Here is a 17278-nt window from a genome sequence, read left to right as displayed (position 1 = left end):
ATACATACATATATATATGTATGTATGTATTGAATCATCATAATGTACACTTTAAATGTCTTACAATTTAAGATGTCAATTATACCTCAAAAAAAGATGAAATTGAAAAAAACTCAAAACATTAGAAAATAAATAAAAAGGAATATGGAGTTATTTTCCTCCTTATTGAGGATGGAGTATTTATATAAATTATTTGGAATTCCTCTGCATGGAATATTTTTTTCTACTTTGGCATTTATTTATTTATTCAATCATTTCTTTATATCACTATGTACTCATGAATATTTATTACACTTTGGGTTATAACCTAACACTTCTATTTATTTTGTAGCTCAAATTGTTCCAGATTTGGCTACTGGGAGCTCTTTCAGTTGGCTCCTGTATTTCTTTGACATACCTCTGTCAATACAGGGCTTTTTGTTTGTTTGTTTTGTTTTTTAGAGAACTTTCTTAATTTCTGGCACAACAAGAAGCTCCAAGTTTATCTTGCATATTTGCTGCCTTCGCAATAGAATCAGCTGTTTTTCCAAGGAGCTCCAATTTCCTTATAATTAGTTTGCTTTTATTAGAAAGCAAGATTTATCACTGCTGCTGCTGCTGCTACGGGGTGCAGTTGCTTCCAGGACCCCTCAGCTGACAGGGCAAGGTAATGCATGTGTATCTACTAAGGTGTATAACACACATATATAAATATTTCTATATGTAACCCACTGGTATCAAAAGCAACCTAAACGTAAGTTCACATGTACATTTCCAATTCTAATCCATTACCCTTTGTATGTTTGTTTCCTTTTGTTAATCTGTATGCTCCTACTCCAACAATGGGAAATCTTTCTCCCATCATCTGCCAATTACACCATACATGTATCAGAACTGTTAACCCAAGATCCTTGTGGAAAACAACTTTATCAAGTAGCATAGAGTGTTTATGTGCAATATCCTTCATTTCAAGTCTTAAAGACTCCACTCATTCCAAAGTTTTTTGGTCTGTCCACTAACTTTTAATTCTTATTCTATTGCATTTTCTATTAAGATTTACTTCCTGTTCCTGCTTGTTAGTCTTGAAATTGACATGATGATAAAGAGAACAGGTGGTATCTGTGAGAGATTTTCAAATTTCTTGAGGTCATAAAGTATGTATGTGGACATATTTATAATAAAGCCTTACTCAAGCAGGGAGTTGACATTAGACTGCAGATAACAAGTGGTATGAAAAATGTTTATGTAGAGTGAATTCTACCAATATGAGGAAGAAATAAGGATGTTTGGAAGTTGTAGACTTCCTAATAAAATATTTCTCTTTCTTTAAATTTGTTATCAGCAAAATGAGTGCAATCTCTCTACCATTAACTTTATGCCAAGGCTATTGCTTATATTACATGTTATAATGTAAAGATACACGTGGGGTTTAGTCTCAGAAATCAGGTAATGCATATATCAAAATAAATATCACAGACATCTCATGCTAAGTCATATTATGAAATGCTCCACAGAATTCCAATCAACAAACAGTTTGATTATCAGTGAAGTATCTAGCTTTCTTGAAGTAGTCCTCACATTAAAAATGTTAATAAGAGCAATACAACATTATAAATCAATTATATTTCAATAAAATTTTTAAAATGTTAATAAGAAAATGTGAATATATGTGATTCTGAGATAGCACATTTCAAAATCATTCCCTCAAATTTCCTATCATCTCATATTGAAATATAAAAATGACACAAAGATAATAATTTAGAAAATGAAAGTGCAAAATCATATCAATTCTTCCTCTACCCACCTCCTTGGATATACCACAGTGAACACATGAGTTTATTTTTTTCCATCTATATACCATGACTGGCCTCACGAACCATTCACTTGCCTAAATTTGAAACCACATTGATTCCATCAACAAACTATTACTATTAAATGACCTGTAACAGCTAAAAGCTGATAATTTGTTATAATATCTTTGATCAAATTATCAGTGTGAAGTTTTTCTCAACTTTGATTCATTATCTCAAATCACTCATTGATTCTTGCCTTCTCCCATGCCCACTGACACTGCAAAATTAGCTATAGGTTAAGACTCCAAAATTGTCTCCTGTCCTTCATCATCCCATTCTCTTCCTACTTCATGCTCCTCCGTACCTCCAGTGTAATCTTCCTGCAATACAAACTTAATTATGTCTCTTCTACTTAAATGTCTTTGATATTTGCTATGTTTTACCAAATTCAGTCCAAATTCCCTGAGAAGCTTTTAAGGAAGAGCCTTTGGAACCCTAATTCACATCTTCTCAGCCTCACCGCTGATTCCAGCCTGGATGAAATTGGCATTCTGGCCTTGACTCATCTCAAAAGAATCTCATCTCAAATGGACACAATGTGATTTTCACTTTTTGCTCTAGGACTTCTCCAGTGCCATAGCTGGGAATGGGATTCTACTTGTTTGAGCTCATTCATGGAGTCCCCAAATTTATGAAAGTTAATTCTGAGGGAAATCCTCAATCCCTGAGGGATGAAATCAGCTCTGAGACATTTTGAGCTGGTGTTTCTTAGAGGCCAGCATTAAGCCAGAGGGTCTCAAAGCTGTGACATCAAAAGTGCACCTTTCTTGAGACTTTTCCTCCTTCTCCCATTCTCTCTGGTTCCCCATTTGTGCTGTGGGATTATCTCCTGGACAGAGGCTTTGATTTTTGGTAGAATCGAAGCTAAGACATATATTATTAGATTCTCACTGGGGATAAATTAGGATGAGAAGATGTCAGAAACTGAAGCTTTGGGAAATTTGATATAGCTAAAGCATCAGCAAGGTATAGGTCAATCATTAGCTTTTTCTGGTGTTCACATGCCCAGTGATAATGGTGAATGGAAATTTTAGCAACCATGGCCCGAAATTAGCCAAGGGCTGAAGATAACCAAGGGCTCAACCTGCTCAGGGATGAAGGTAGGCATCGTTCCACGGGGATAAAAACCTAGACAAATAGGTCTTAAACCTCAAGATCAGTTTCAGCAGTGAAGAGTACAGCTTATTACATTAATCTTTATTTATAACGTCACTTGTGGAGATTACGGCTGGCCACCACCTTGAAGACTTAGAGGCAGATGGGACTTTTTACAGGGCACAGCTGTATCTGAGTGGTACAAAGGATACAGATTGCTTCTGAATTCCTGACTCACTTGGTCTTAATCTCATCTCTGATGTCAGCACACATGTAGTGATAGTTTGGCTTACCTCATGCTGACATCTTCTTTCAAGTACTGGATGTTTTGTCCTTTTGCCTTCAGGCTTTTCCAGTGCCACAGTTGCCTCTGGGAAGCCCCCTGGTCGATCAGGCATACTGAGTCTGGAAGTATATAGGAATTTATTTAACTCAAAGTGGATCTCAATTAATGAGGAACATGAGCTACAGACAAAAGACATCAATCCTCAGGTACACAGTTCCAAAAGATATTCTACATCCTCTTTAGACGATTCCATGCTGGTTTGAGTGCCAGTTACTTGCAACAGTGATTTGAATAATGCATCTGTGTTTGCTTTTTGCACTGTTCCTTACTCCTGTTCCCTATCTACATGTTTTTACCTGAGGCACTACCGTTGGGAAAACTCAAGCTAAAAAAGAGTCCTTAAATCCCAACATGGCTCTATCCTCTATTTTCTACCCTTCTTGAAGAACTAAACATCTTGACAGGATAGCATAACCTGTGTGTTTCCTTTTTTAATCTAAGAAATAGTGAAAATGGACATCATTTTTTTTTTCTTTAAAGAAGTAGCTGTATGTTTGGTTTGGGGAAATACAATGCATTGTTTTTAATACTTGCTATTTCCTGGAATCTAAATCATGGAATATACTATAAATAACATTTACAGGTAAAGAAACTGAGGATCAGATCTGAAGAGTAATTGTTCAAGGATACTGTGGTACTGCAACCAATTTTTCCTTTCATGGTTTTGCTCTCTTAATAATATTAGATTGTTTCATCAATTATTAAATGAATCCTCAAGTCAGATTTACCCCAGAGTCACCTGACCCTTATTAACTATCTTTTTTGTCAGTTGTACAAACTTGCCATTTCATTCTGGTAACCAAAGCTCTTATAACTCACAAAAGATTTGGGAAGCAGCTGCCATTGAGTTCACCCTTTCACCTACATTCCTTCTACAAAGGCCCAACTAAACATTGGATCAGTTTAGTTCAGTTCAGTTCAGTTGCTCAACCATGTCTGACTCTTTGTAACCCCATGGACTACAGCATGCCAGGCCTCCCTGTCCATTACCAACTCCCGGAGTTTACACAAACTCATGTCCACTGAGTCAGTGATGCCATCCAACCATCTCATCCTCTGTCGTCCCCTTCTTCTCCCACCTTCAACCTTTCCCAGCATCAGGGTCTATTCAAATGAGTCAGTTCTTCACATCAGGTAGCCAAAGTACTGGAGTTTCAGCTTCAGCATCAGTCCTTTCAATGAATATTCAGGACCGATTGCCTTTAGGATGGACTGGTTGGATCTCCTTGCAGTCCAAGGGACTCTCAAGAGTCTTCTCCAACACCACAGTTCAAAAGCATCAATTCTTCAACACTCAGCTTTCTTTATACTGGAAAAAACATAGCTTTGACTAGACGGACTTTGTTGGCAAAGCAATGTCTGCTTTTTAATATGCTGTCTAGGTTGGTCATAGCTTTTCTTCCAAGGAGCAAATGTCTTTTAATTTCATAGCTGCAGTCACCATCTGCAGTGATTTTGAGCCCCACAAAATAAAGTCTGTCACTGTTTCCACTGTTTCCTCATCTATGAGCCATGAAGTGATGGGACCAGATGCCATGATTGTAGTTTTCTGAATGTTGAGTTTAAGTCAACTTTTTCACTCTCCTCTAAAAGCAACAGTTAGAACCGGACATGGAACAACAGACTGATTCCAAATCGGGAAAGGAGTATGTCAAGGCTGTATATTGTCATCTTGTTTATTTAACTTATATGCAGAGTACATCATGAGAAATACTGGGCTGGATGAAGCACTGGCTGGAATCAAGATTTCTGGGAGAAAGATCAATAACCTCAGATATGCAGATCACACCACACTTATGTCAGAAAGTGAAGAAGAACTAAAGAGCCTCTTGATGAAATCACAGAAACACTGGATAGTACCAAGTACTCTCTCCCAGGTGCTCTGGCCTAGATAGTGGAAGATGGTAGCTGGGAGAAGCTATGGCCATTTACCCACAGCTCCTGCTCCTCCAGATCACCTGCTGGGTGACTCCCCCATTCTGGCTTCTTCAGGGTCAACTGTCCCCTGAGGTCTAGCTCTTTCAATTGACCCCATAAATTTATATAGGTATTGGGTTGACCTAAAAGTTTGTTTGGGTTTTTCCATAAGATGTTGGATTTCCAACCCAATATATATACAATATAGGTAGATGCAGGAATCATCTACACAAGATCTTTTTCATTCCAATTAATAAGTTGCATGTCTTGTAATGATTTGCTTGTGGGTAAGGACTGAATGTTAAAAGTTTTGAATCTGTAGAACCTAGCAGAGTGCTTCAGGACTTAGTAATCAATCATTTAATTCTATTAGACAAAGGAAAGTCCTCAAATCATGAACTTTACACCAACATCATCAAGTCATAACGATAAGCTTGCTCATTCTAGGCATGTTCTGGGTAATGACACTAAAGGAGTAATTTTAAAACTTGGAATAAATGTAATACAATTATACATTATGATTATAATGATGCATGTATATGTAATTAGGAGCAAGAACAAAAAGTTAAAATAGGCTGTTTTAGTACAGTAAGGTTAATGAATAGTTTTTTTATTTCTTTTGCTTTTTAAAAACATTATTTTCAAAGGATATGTGAAATGAATACAAGGTTGGAGGAAGCAAACTTGGAAAAAAATGATAGATGAGTATGACAATAACTAAAGAGCTGTAATAAAGAGAGTTAGAAATCAAGTGGTTTCTGGCTTACAGAATCTGAAAAGAGCTTTATTGGTTGGTCTATGAAGGATGATGACCATCTCCATTAGGGACCAGATTAGAGGCATCGGCTTAGGTTACAGCATGAGGGATTTAGATAAGAGAAAAGGAAAAATCTTCAGACAGTGAGATTTGATAGACACTGGAATGTGTAACTGGGGAAGCTTGTGGAATTTCCTTCTCTAGAGGTTTTTTAAAAATAGAACAGCATCTCGTCTGCCTGAGGATGGACTCTATTTGACCTTTCAGAGTATCCACTGAACCCAGAAGGTACACACACCTTAGAGAACAACATGAGCTTGAATTATCCTGGGTAGCTTGGAAAATAAAAATAGGGTGAATAAATTTCATGTTTTATTTGATTTACATATATCATATATGTAAATTACGATAGCTATAGTTCTTTCTTTTCCTGTAAGTTGAATATTTTAATTTTTAAGGCCTGGAGTTTAGGGCTTAAGAAATAATATTGTAGGGAGGGAAGGAAGAACTCATCTTACTTTAGAGCCTATTTTTATAGGGAATAGGTAAGGAGAAAAAAACATTTTGGATATTTTGATTTTGAGTTCACTCTCTATTTTAAATAACTTTTCGAAAAAACATCAACCTTTCTGTTGGCTTAAATATTTTTAGTGTAAAATTTAAAAATATAACTTAGTCTACATGTTTCTCTTAGTGATTTTGGCAGAACTAGTATTCCAAACTGGAAGAGGTTCTCTGTATTTAATTTCCTCTCCGGAAGTTTACCTTCAGAAGTCCAAGTGTGAGGTCAATCCTTGGGTTGACCGGAAATGTAATGTCCTTTACTGTCTGAGCACCCAGACAGCACTTAATGAAACATCCTACTTTGCGGACATTGGTAAGGATTAAAGTGCTTTAACTATTTCCTCTTATTTTGTCATTTCTATATTCAATCTTCTAAGATTCAAATATAGTTATATGTAAATAAGAGCTATATTCTTACTTATGTTCTCTATATTCAGCTATAACTGCAGATTTCCAGTTACAGGTGACATTCCTCTTTTCCTTCCTAAAAACCAAAATGTTCTGCAGGTCAAAAGGAATGTAAGTTGTAGAACTCATTATCTACGTCAAGCAAAAACAATTCCAGGGTATTCTAAACTTGATTTCTTTCCGACTCTGTTTTGTTGACCCGTGGACACTTATAGTTTAAAGCAGTGAAACATTTTCTCATATTTGTAGAGCTCTTCATATTTGTCAGACTGCTTACTCAGTTAATATCTAATCTGATCATAATAAGAACTTCATGAATGTCATGATCTTATAGATAAGAAGATGGAATCTCAATAAGGAGATATAACTTGCCCAAGATCACAAAACTTGCAAATGTAGAGTCGGAACACTTCTGATTTCAAAGCCTGTGTCTTTTCCATTGTATCACACTATGCTGTTTGTGAAAAATCTTTGCTTTTCTGGGGTTTTATTTTCTCACCATTGATGAGCTCTTTCCCTCTGATTTATTCTGAACCAAATTATACTGAGACTATTACATAATGTTATTATTACTAAATAGAAAATCGTGCTATCACTCTCATGGAATAAAACATCAAAGGTTTAAAAAATTTTTTTTGCCAGTCCACATATAAGTCATGTAAATTCTGATGGATTACAGCCTGTTCTATTTCACACTAGCTATTGATTATTAAGCAGCATTTGCTTTTTATTACAGAACTTACTTTATTATGTCAGTCTCTAACAGTGTTGAACACAATTTCTACATCCCCAGCTCTCTGTCCTGGGTGTCTTCAGGGTACACTGGCTTTATTTCCTTCTCTAACATTTCGGAAGTTTGTTTAATACTGACTCAGAGGAAACATTCTAGCTGAGTCTTCACATGGTCTTGTTTACAGCTCCAGAGTGCACATAATAGATAAGCTACTGATTTCCACAAGACCCCCCGCACTTCCTGGGTGCGTGGGTGTGTGTGCTTGCGCCTGTGAATTAAGATTGTGCAATCTCCCGGGTTAGCTGCATCAAGTTGCAAAGTCATTTAACATCTCTTCAACACTTCTCTAGCAAGCCTAATTTCATAAACCAAAACCATTGTATTTCATAGGAGGTATGCTGGTAACTGATAATTAACACTGCAAACCCCATGAGTTTACAGCAAGATCAAACCTGATATTGAGGCAAGGAGTAGAGAAATTTGCCTAAGGAAATATTGTGAAATAAAGTTGCAAATGGCCATAGATGAACAATGTTCCATCTGCGGGATTTCTTTCCTTGATCATAATTATAACCACTACTTATAGGGAGCCTAGTTATATGGCAAGGCCTTTGTTAGGTCAGTATCATTTTATTTGATTCTAATGCTAACCCTGAAAGATAAATATAGCTAAAGCAATTTTATGGAAGATGACCAGAGAATTCAAATAATGTGTCCTATATTGCCCTGATCTCTCTTTGGTTCCTTTTTTGATGTTACTCTGGATGAAGTTTAATTGTAGGTTACATAAGGTTTAGTAGAATTTATTAGAAGAACTGCCTCTGTATATTAAGGGGTTTGGGCTAAAGATGTTTGGGAAATGATGGTAGTGAGCTGAGAATAGATACATTAAACTCTTGAATATTTCAGAGAAAGTGGATCTAAGGCAGAAAAGTCACATAGAACTCAGACCCTTTCCATGTGGAGATAGACAATGTGTACGTGGCTGTGCATATAACCTGTCTTGGGCACAGTTTTAAAGTGATTAAATCCATCATAAACAAGTCCCAAACATTAAAAATCCAGAAGCAGATTTTCTGTAATCAATAACTGAGCAACCTTTATTATTTCAAGTTTGTGCTCACCAAATTTAGGCATTCTCTGTGACTCTTAGTTTCTAAAAGCCATCATAATTTTTTCCCTTTGTTTTCTCTTTCCAGCTGCTGCTGCTTCTGAATTATGAGGCTTGCCATGCTTCACTTCTTCAGTGGATAGCTTTATTTCTGCAAAGTGCATAGAATGAAGTTGTAGCCTGCAGTCACTGAAAGACCTAAATGAATGTGTAAGAATGACCACAAGGCACCAGGCGTGGGTGTATTTATCCGTTTGTCTCATTACTAAGAGGTTTTAGTTCCAAAAAATATCCGGAAGGATTTAGTTTTGGGGAAGTGGGGAGGGAGAAGGAGTGGAGTAAGATTTTTAAATTTTTAAACAATTTATTTGAGCTTCCTATTGGTACATTCTATTTTCTTTGCATCAGAATCAGAATTTTTTAAGGGACTCTTAAAGATTTTCAAACCAGTGTCCATAGGCATTAGAGAGTTGATTTTGGAAGTTTTTAGTATGTTAACAAAAAGGCATTTTATTTCAAAGATAATTGGAAATTGAAAAGTTTAAATATAAGTTATTAAAACAACAATTATGACATTTTGTGGCCCAGAAACACGCTGGTCTTGGTGGCACATGCTCTGCTGCATTTGCAAGCTGATCCGTTTACATATGGCAAGCCAAAAAGTTTGCTTTACATTGCATCATACAGAAAAACCCGAACAAACTTTTTGGCTCACTCAATAGTTCTAGCTGATATTTTCCTTGCCAAGGAGGTCATGTGTTTTTCATTGATAGAGGAAAAATGAAGCCACTTTCTCTCTTTGCAGAGCCAGCGTAGGACAGTGGTAAAAATATTCAGTTCTAGAGTCAGACTGCTAGGGTTAAAATCAAAGCTCTGCCTCTATCAAATTCCGTGGCCTTGGCAAGTTAGTTAACCTCTCTGTGCTGCTGTTTTATTTGTGTTATTAAAACAGGGATGATAATAAAATGATCTATCTTGCGGGGTTATTATGAAGATTAAAATGAAAGAATCATGATAAGCATTTGACACATGAGATCAATATATGTAATTCTTCAAAATTTACATATAGTCATATTCACCTTTTTCTGGTGTATAGTCCTATGAATTTTAATACATGCATGTTATAATCACCAACACAACAGGAAGCAGAATAATTTCAATACCCAAAGAATTCACTTACGCTGCCTCTTTCTAGTCAGATGCTAGTGACACTCCCCTATCTCCTCCAGATCCTAACCCCTGGCTACAACTGATGTGTCTTATGTCCCTGTGGTTTTGCCCTTTCTCAAAATGTCATATAAATGGGATTATACTGTATGTGACCTTTTGAGACTGACATTTTTCATTTAGCATGATGCCTTTGTGGTACAATCTGATTTATACAGAATCTTATCTGAAGGGCTGATTTCATGGAAAAAGGATTAGGTGAGAAGTGTTTTTTTTTTTTTTAAAGGATCATTAAAGGGAAGAAAAGCTCAGATTAATCTTATCCAAAGGAGAGTTTGGCTTAGTATGAGAAAGGAAATTTTCAGAGTTATCAAAATAGGATACACCTTTAAGAAGAAATTCTTTCCCTGCTATTAGGGTCTAGAGACCTAAGTCAAAAAGCCACTTGGAAGGCCTGGTGTAGAAATATATGAGTCAAATACGAATTAACTGAGAGGAAAGTGTGTTTGTGTATGGAAGCTTGGAATGGGGTAAGGTGTTGGAAGGTAACAAACAATCCCAAATAATCAGTGAATGTAATCATACTAGCTCTGTATCTTACAGGTGCAAATTAACTATTGTTTGGTACAGAGGGGACTTGGACCTTAATCACTTCCATGGCTGACCTGTATAACTGGGCAGGTTAGGTAGCTGCTATTATGAAACAGAGAAGTAATCTTAACCAGGATTGGAAGAGTGGGGTGCAGTGGGGTGGGTGGGGGAAACAGCAAGACCGAAGGAAGGGAAAGAGCTCAAATGGAGGCTGAACAGATAAAGTGGCAATTGGTGAGGCTGCAGTTGTAGGTCAATGTACTGATCAACTGGTGCCAGGGGCAGCAATTACCATCACATGCTACAAATATCATGTGCCTTCTAATTTACACAGACACACAAACACATATTATGCATATGAATGTGTTTTTCATTTGATCTATCTTTATTCTGTAAATCAGCTAACTTGCCCCTAGAAAATGTAATGTTTACCGTATTAACTACAGTTTTCTGGGCATATACCAGGGTCATTTATATACTATTTAATTTAATCCTTGAGTCAAGACTCTGTGGGAGAAATAACTTTTTCCATTTGATAGATGAGGAAATTGAGGTTCTGAGATATGAAGTGACTTACCCAGAGAAACAGAGATAGTGAATGATGGCAGAGTCAAATTTTATTGTGTCTGTTTAGAGCTTTGCCTTTGCTGGGCTTTTTCTGTGCTCTGCTTTCACATGATGAGAGTGGTTGGACTTGGAATCTTTTTGAAAATCCATGATCTATTTTTAAATATGAGGTGACATAATATCTTATATTTCAGTGTATTCTATAATGACACTTTCTCTTTGAACGTTTGTTGTTATTTTTTAGTGGTAATGATACTTTTCAACCATAGTTACCAATTGAGCTTAGTAAGAAGTTTAGGAAAGGAACAATAAACTATGGAAAATCTGAGAATCAGAAGACCTAAGCTATAACTCCAGTTCTGTTCTTTATAGCTGCCTGAGCTCTCTCAGCTTTGTGTTCTTTGGTGAATTTAAAGTGATAATACAGGGATTCCCTGGTGGTTCAGTGGTGAAGAATCCATCTGCCAGTGCAGGAGACACGGGTTTGATCCCTGTTCTGAGAAGATCCCACACGCCTCAGAGAAACTAAGGCCATGTACCACACTATTGAGTCTGTGCTCTAGAACTTGGGAGCTACAACTACTGAGCCCATGTGCCACAACTAGAGAGAAGCCAGCGCGTCCCAGAGCCAGTGTTCTGCAACAAGAGAAGCCAGGACAATGAGAAGTCTGCTCACCAAACTGGAGAGTGGCCCCTGCTCACCACAACTAGAGAAAAGCTGGCACAGCAATGAAGACCCAGAGCAACCAAAAATAAATAAATAAAAAATGTTAAATCGTGATAATACCAATTTCCCAGGGTTATTATCTGATTTAAAAGAGGAAATGTATGGCTAAATGCTTAGCTATGCTTATCACACTGGAGGCATTTAATAGGAGTTTGAGAAATTAGATGAAAATATAAAGGACTTTTAATTTCAAGACTTAAAGCATAAGAATAAAGGATTTATTTATTTGAATTATAGTCAGTTTGGGGTTCTGGTCTATGCTTGGTGATTGTAGAGTAGACTATACATGACTATTTTGTTTATATTCAACTAAATCTTATGCATATAAGTATAAATCTACTATAGTTAGATCAACAAGGTATACATTGAATGAATTAAATTTAAGTATGGGATGGTATATAGATTTCCATGATAGTTCACACCTAAAGCTATATACACTTGACACCAATCTTCTCTCCTTTTAATTGTGCTCATATTGAAACTAATAAATATCTCGGGAGATTTCATTCAGTTCAGTTCAGTTCAGTCGCTCAGTTGTGTCTGACTCTTTGCGATCCCATGAATCGCAGCATGCCAGGCCTCCCTGTCCATCACCAACTCCTGGAGTTCACTCAGACTCACGTCCATCGAGTCAGTGATGCCATCCAGCCATCTCATCCTCTGTCGTCCACTTCTCCTCCTGCCCCCAATCCCTCCCAGCATCAGAGTCTTTTCCAATGAGTCAACTCTTCACATGAGGTGGCCAAAGTACTGGAGTTTCAGCTTTAGCATCATTCCTTCCAAAGAAATCCCAGGGCTGATCTCCTTCAGAATGGACTGGTTGGATCTCCTTGCAGTCCAAGGGACTCTCAAGAGTCTTCTCCAACACCACAGTTCAAAAGCATCAATTCTTCAGCGCTCAGCCTTCTTCACAGTCCAACTCTCACATCCATACATGACCACAGGAAAAACCATAGCCTTGACTAGACGGACCTTTGTTGGCCAAGTAATGTCTCTGCTTTTGAATATGCTATCTAAGTTGGTCATAACTTTCCTTCCAAGGAGTAAGTGTCTTTTAATTTCATGGCTGCAGTCACCATCGGCAGTGATTTTGGAGCCCCCCAAAAATAAAGTCTGACACTGTTTCCACTGTTTCCCCATCTATTTCCCATGAAGTGATGGTACCAGATGCCATGATCTTCGTTTTCTGAATGTTGAGTTTTAAGCCAACTTTTCACTCTCCTCTTTCACTTTCATCAAGAGGCTTTTTAGTTCCTCTTCACTTTCTGCCATAAGGGTGGTGTCATCTGCATATCTGAGGTTATTGATATTTCTCCTGGCAATCTTGATTCCAGCTTGTGCTTCTTCCAGCCCAGCATTTCTCATGATGTACTCTGCATATAAGTTAAATAAGCAGAGTGACAATATACAGTCTTGACGTATTCCTTTTCCTATTTGGAACCAGTCTGTTGTTCCATGTCCAGTTCTAATTGTTGCTTCCTGACCTGCATACATGTTTCTCAAGAGGCAGGTCAGGTGGTCTGGTATTCCCATCTCTTTCAGAATTTTCCACAGTTTATTGTGATCCACACAGTCAAAGACTTTGTCATAGTCAATAAAGCAGAAAAAAATGTTTTTCTGGAACTCTTTTGCTCTTTTGATGATCCAGCAGATGTCGGCAATTTGGTCTCTGGTTCCTCTGCCTTTTCTAAAACCAGCTTGAACAACTGGAAATTCACGATTCACATATTGCTGAAGTCTGGCTTGGAGAATTTTGAGTATTACTTTACTAGTGTGTGAGATGAGTGCAATTGTGCAGTAGTTTGAGCATTCTTTGGCATTGCCTTTCTTTGGGATTGGAATGTAAACTGACCTTTTCCAGTCCTGTGGCCACTGCTGAGTTTTCCAAATTTGCTGGCATATTGAGTGCGGCACTTTCACAGCATCGTCTTTCAGGATTTGAAATAGCTCAACTGGAATTCCATCACCTCCACTAGCTTTGTTCGTAGTGATGCTTTCTAAGGCCCACTTGACTTCACATTCCAGGATGTCTGGCTCGAGGTCAGTGATCACACCATTGTGATTATCTGGGTTGTGAAGATCTTTTTTGTACAGTTCTTCTGTGTATTCTTACCACCTCTTCTTAATATCTTCTGCTTCTGTTAGGTCCCTACCATTTCTGTCCTTTATTGAGCCCATCTTTGCATGAAATGTTCCCTTGGTATCTCTAATTTTCTTGAAGAGATCCCTAGTCTTTCCCATTCTGTTGTTTTCCTCTATTTTTTTGCATGGAAAAAAAGCCAAGCTGGGCTGAGAATTTAATTGTACTGCTTTAGTACAGTACATATGCTTTTCACTTAAATCTCTTCTCTCCGCTTTGAAAGATATGTAAATATGAATAGTCAAGAAATCTATGTTCCACTAGAATTCAGTGCTCATAAAATTTACTGGTGGTAGCTGTATGAGACTGTATTATTCACATTAAGTCTGGCATTTTTCACCTTTCTAGTAGCACTTTTTATGCTATTCATTTGAAGTTCAGTTCTACTCACCAAGTATATTTTGAAAGCTTGCTCCTACTCATGTTCTACCTGCTAGAACTTGTTGACATAAGGGAGGAAGCCAGGCACACCAAGCGAGGACAGAAGTTTGGAAAGCCAGCTAGGAACCAGTGCCTGGCTGGGTGAGAGAAGACAGCCAGCGTGGGTAAAATTGGGGGTTGAAGGTTATGAGAGCAGGGCTGTCAGCTGTAGGTAGCCGCAAAGTTGTTAACGCAGAAGGAGGGAGGGCAAGCACTCCAAAGTACTGCTGGAAACCTGGCAGCTTCCCCAAGTCCCAGCTGTGTTTCATCCCTCCTTGCTGCACTAAGGCAAGGGCTGTGGTCTCTCCATCTTTTTAAAGGCACAGACCACAGCTTCCGATACCAAAGAGAGTTTATGCAGAGCTTGCTTGTTGAAAGTATTTTCAAAGATCATTTTAAGCACAGTATCTGACCTATTTGTTTACGACTGTGGTGGGGAGTTTTTCCTCTTCTACTTAGAATGCCTCAGTGTGCAGGTGAAGCCAAGTCTGTAAGCAGTTGCCAAGAGGCACAAAGTAATGAAGCTAGATTTTTGTCTATCCCATATGTCAGTCAAATTGATCGTACCAGATTGAAATTAATTGAAAATGTTTAATTCCGTTAATGATGCAGAATTTCCAAAAGCCAAAGAAAGTTTTTTTTTGTGTGTGTTTTTTTTTAAACCCATTTCAGCATAACTGGCAGATTGAATAATACGCATTTGTATTAAAAGTGGACATCTTTACTGCAGAAATTACTGAAAAAGACATGTCAAGTATCTTCAGCATCTTCCCAATGAAATCATTGTTACTTTTTTTTTTTTAAGTATCCTGGGCATTGTCAACATTTAATTTCAAAATACACGGTGTTTTATATTTTATAAGGATGTCTCATATGGTATAGATGTTTTTATGTTCATTTTGCAATGGAGGAGACAGAATCAGAGAAGTTAAGTGCTTCATCCAAGAACACACAACCAGTAAATAAACAAAACCAGACTGTGGATCTTTGTATACTCACTCCAGAGTCTTTGCTCTCTTTTCTATAGTATACAGACTTTGTGTAGATGCTAACAAAATGCTGGATGATATAGATGATACACTCTATCTGATAAAAATCTACTGTATACATTATATATATAATATATATATATATTCTACGTGCCCTCTTCTTGTTTCTCTCATTTCTTATCTAGTTAGTTTAACAAGTCTATTCACCAGGTACAAAGCCATAATAATATGGTATAGGCACGAAATTCAACAGTAAAAGGAAGCCAAGTTATCAAGAGAACCAGGAACATATGAGAGTACTCTATGAAGAGACTTATTATGTGTCAGATGGTATAATAAAAGAAAAAAATTTTAATGAAAAAGAAAAAAAATGACTAGCTTATTATTTGGTAAACAATAAAGTAAGCCTGTATTTCACCATGTGCATTTCACAATGTGCATTTCACCATGCACCAAGGTGAAATCTAGATAAATAAAAAATTTAAAAAGGTAAAGTCATTAAAATAAAACTATGAGAAAGTGAATCTACCTCATCTTAGGGAGGACAAAAATTTTTAAGCTTGAACAAAATGAAAAAAAGCATAGACCAAAGTCTATAGATTTGATTACATAAAAAATTTATTTCTGAATATTTAAAACATAAATAAAGGAGAAATATTTGGCATCAGATTAAGAAGAGCTGTTATTTAAAAACACCTTACAATCAAAGAACAAAAATCACTAAGGCTTAAATAAAAAATGGACAAAGAATATACCAGACAATTCGGTGAAGAAGAAATACATGACTAATTACAATTAAAAGATTTCAACCCATTTCTTGAAAAAACATTAACTGAAACAATATACCCTTATCTATCAAAATAGAATGAATGTTTTAAAATATATATTCAATTTGGTGATGGTCTGGTGAGATGGACACATACATCTTAGTGCAGTTAATAAACTGGTACAGACTTTCTGGAGAGCACTTAAAATTTTTTTCTGAGAACCTCAAAAAGCTTATGCCTTTGACCGCATAGTTCTCTTCCTAGGAATATATTCTGTGGTTTCAGTAAAAATTTCAAAGCTACACACACAAAAAGAGTTTTATATCAATATTTTAGGATTTTTTTATTATGGAAAATTTTATACCAACATAGAGAAACTATTACGACAAATCTCTATGTACCCCTTATCCAGCTTTAACAGTTGGTGAGATTTTCCAGGTCTTGTTTCATCTATTTCTGCTCTATTTCTGTCCCTGGTTTCCTCTCTTTCTCTTTCTCCAGGAGTATTTTAAAGCAAATCCAAGAAATCTTATTTTCTTTGTAAATACCTGAACATGATAAAATCTTTAAAAATTATTCAAAGGTTGTTATTAAGTCTAGAGAATTGAACAGGTTTTATGCTAAAATTTCTTCATTGTCCCAAGAATGTTTTTCTCCTGTTTTCTTCACATTTGAATCCAAAAGAGGTCTGCACAATGCATATGTTGGTTGACATTATGTCTCATAAGTTTCTTCTAATGTATAACAGTTGCCCCCTTCCTCTTTCTTCTTTATTTATTTGGATAAATAAATTAGGTTATCTGTCCTATAGAATGTTCCTCATTCTAGATTTAGCTGTTGTTTGCTTCATGGTTTCATTCAGTTTTTTTCTAGCCCACTTATTTCCTGTAAAGTTGTACTTAGGGTGAGGCTTATTAGAGACAGGCTCATTTTTATTTTTATTTTTTGGCAAGAGTACTGTATGTGTGGTGTTTTGTACTTCCTGCTGTATCATGCATAAAATTTCTGGTTGCCCCACTTTTACTGAAGATTTATAGGTTCTGGTGAGCCCCCCCTTTATTTTTATCAGTTTCCTTGTTGACTTTTTACATTATTGTTAGTTATAACTTTCATTAATGATCATTGCCTACATTCATTATTTCATTAG

The 17278-nt window shown here is 36.7% G+C and overlaps 1 long non-coding RNA gene across 1 annotated transcript in view; it reads left to right on the top strand.

Moving 5' to 3' along the window:
* The window catches only part of LOC132345927 (uncharacterized), a 73533-nt gene that overhangs the window by 40240 nt on the left and 16015 nt on the right, over nt 1–17278 (top strand). Inside the window, exon 2 of the long non-coding RNA XR_009495521.1 lies at nt 8852–8973. This is a non-coding gene — a long non-coding RNA (uncharacterized lncRNA). The remainder of the gene's footprint in view (nt 1–8851; nt 8974–17278) is intronic.

Source organism: Bos taurus, chromosome 8 (assembly GCF_002263795.3).
Source record: "Bos taurus isolate L1 Dominette 01449 registration number 42190680 breed Hereford chromosome 8, ARS-UCD2.0, whole genome shotgun sequence".
Lineage (NCBI taxonomy): Eukaryota > Metazoa > Chordata > Mammalia > Artiodactyla > Bovidae > Bos > Bos taurus.
Note: the sequence above shows the minus strand (reverse complement) of the source record. Positions and strands in the feature narration are given on the sequence as shown.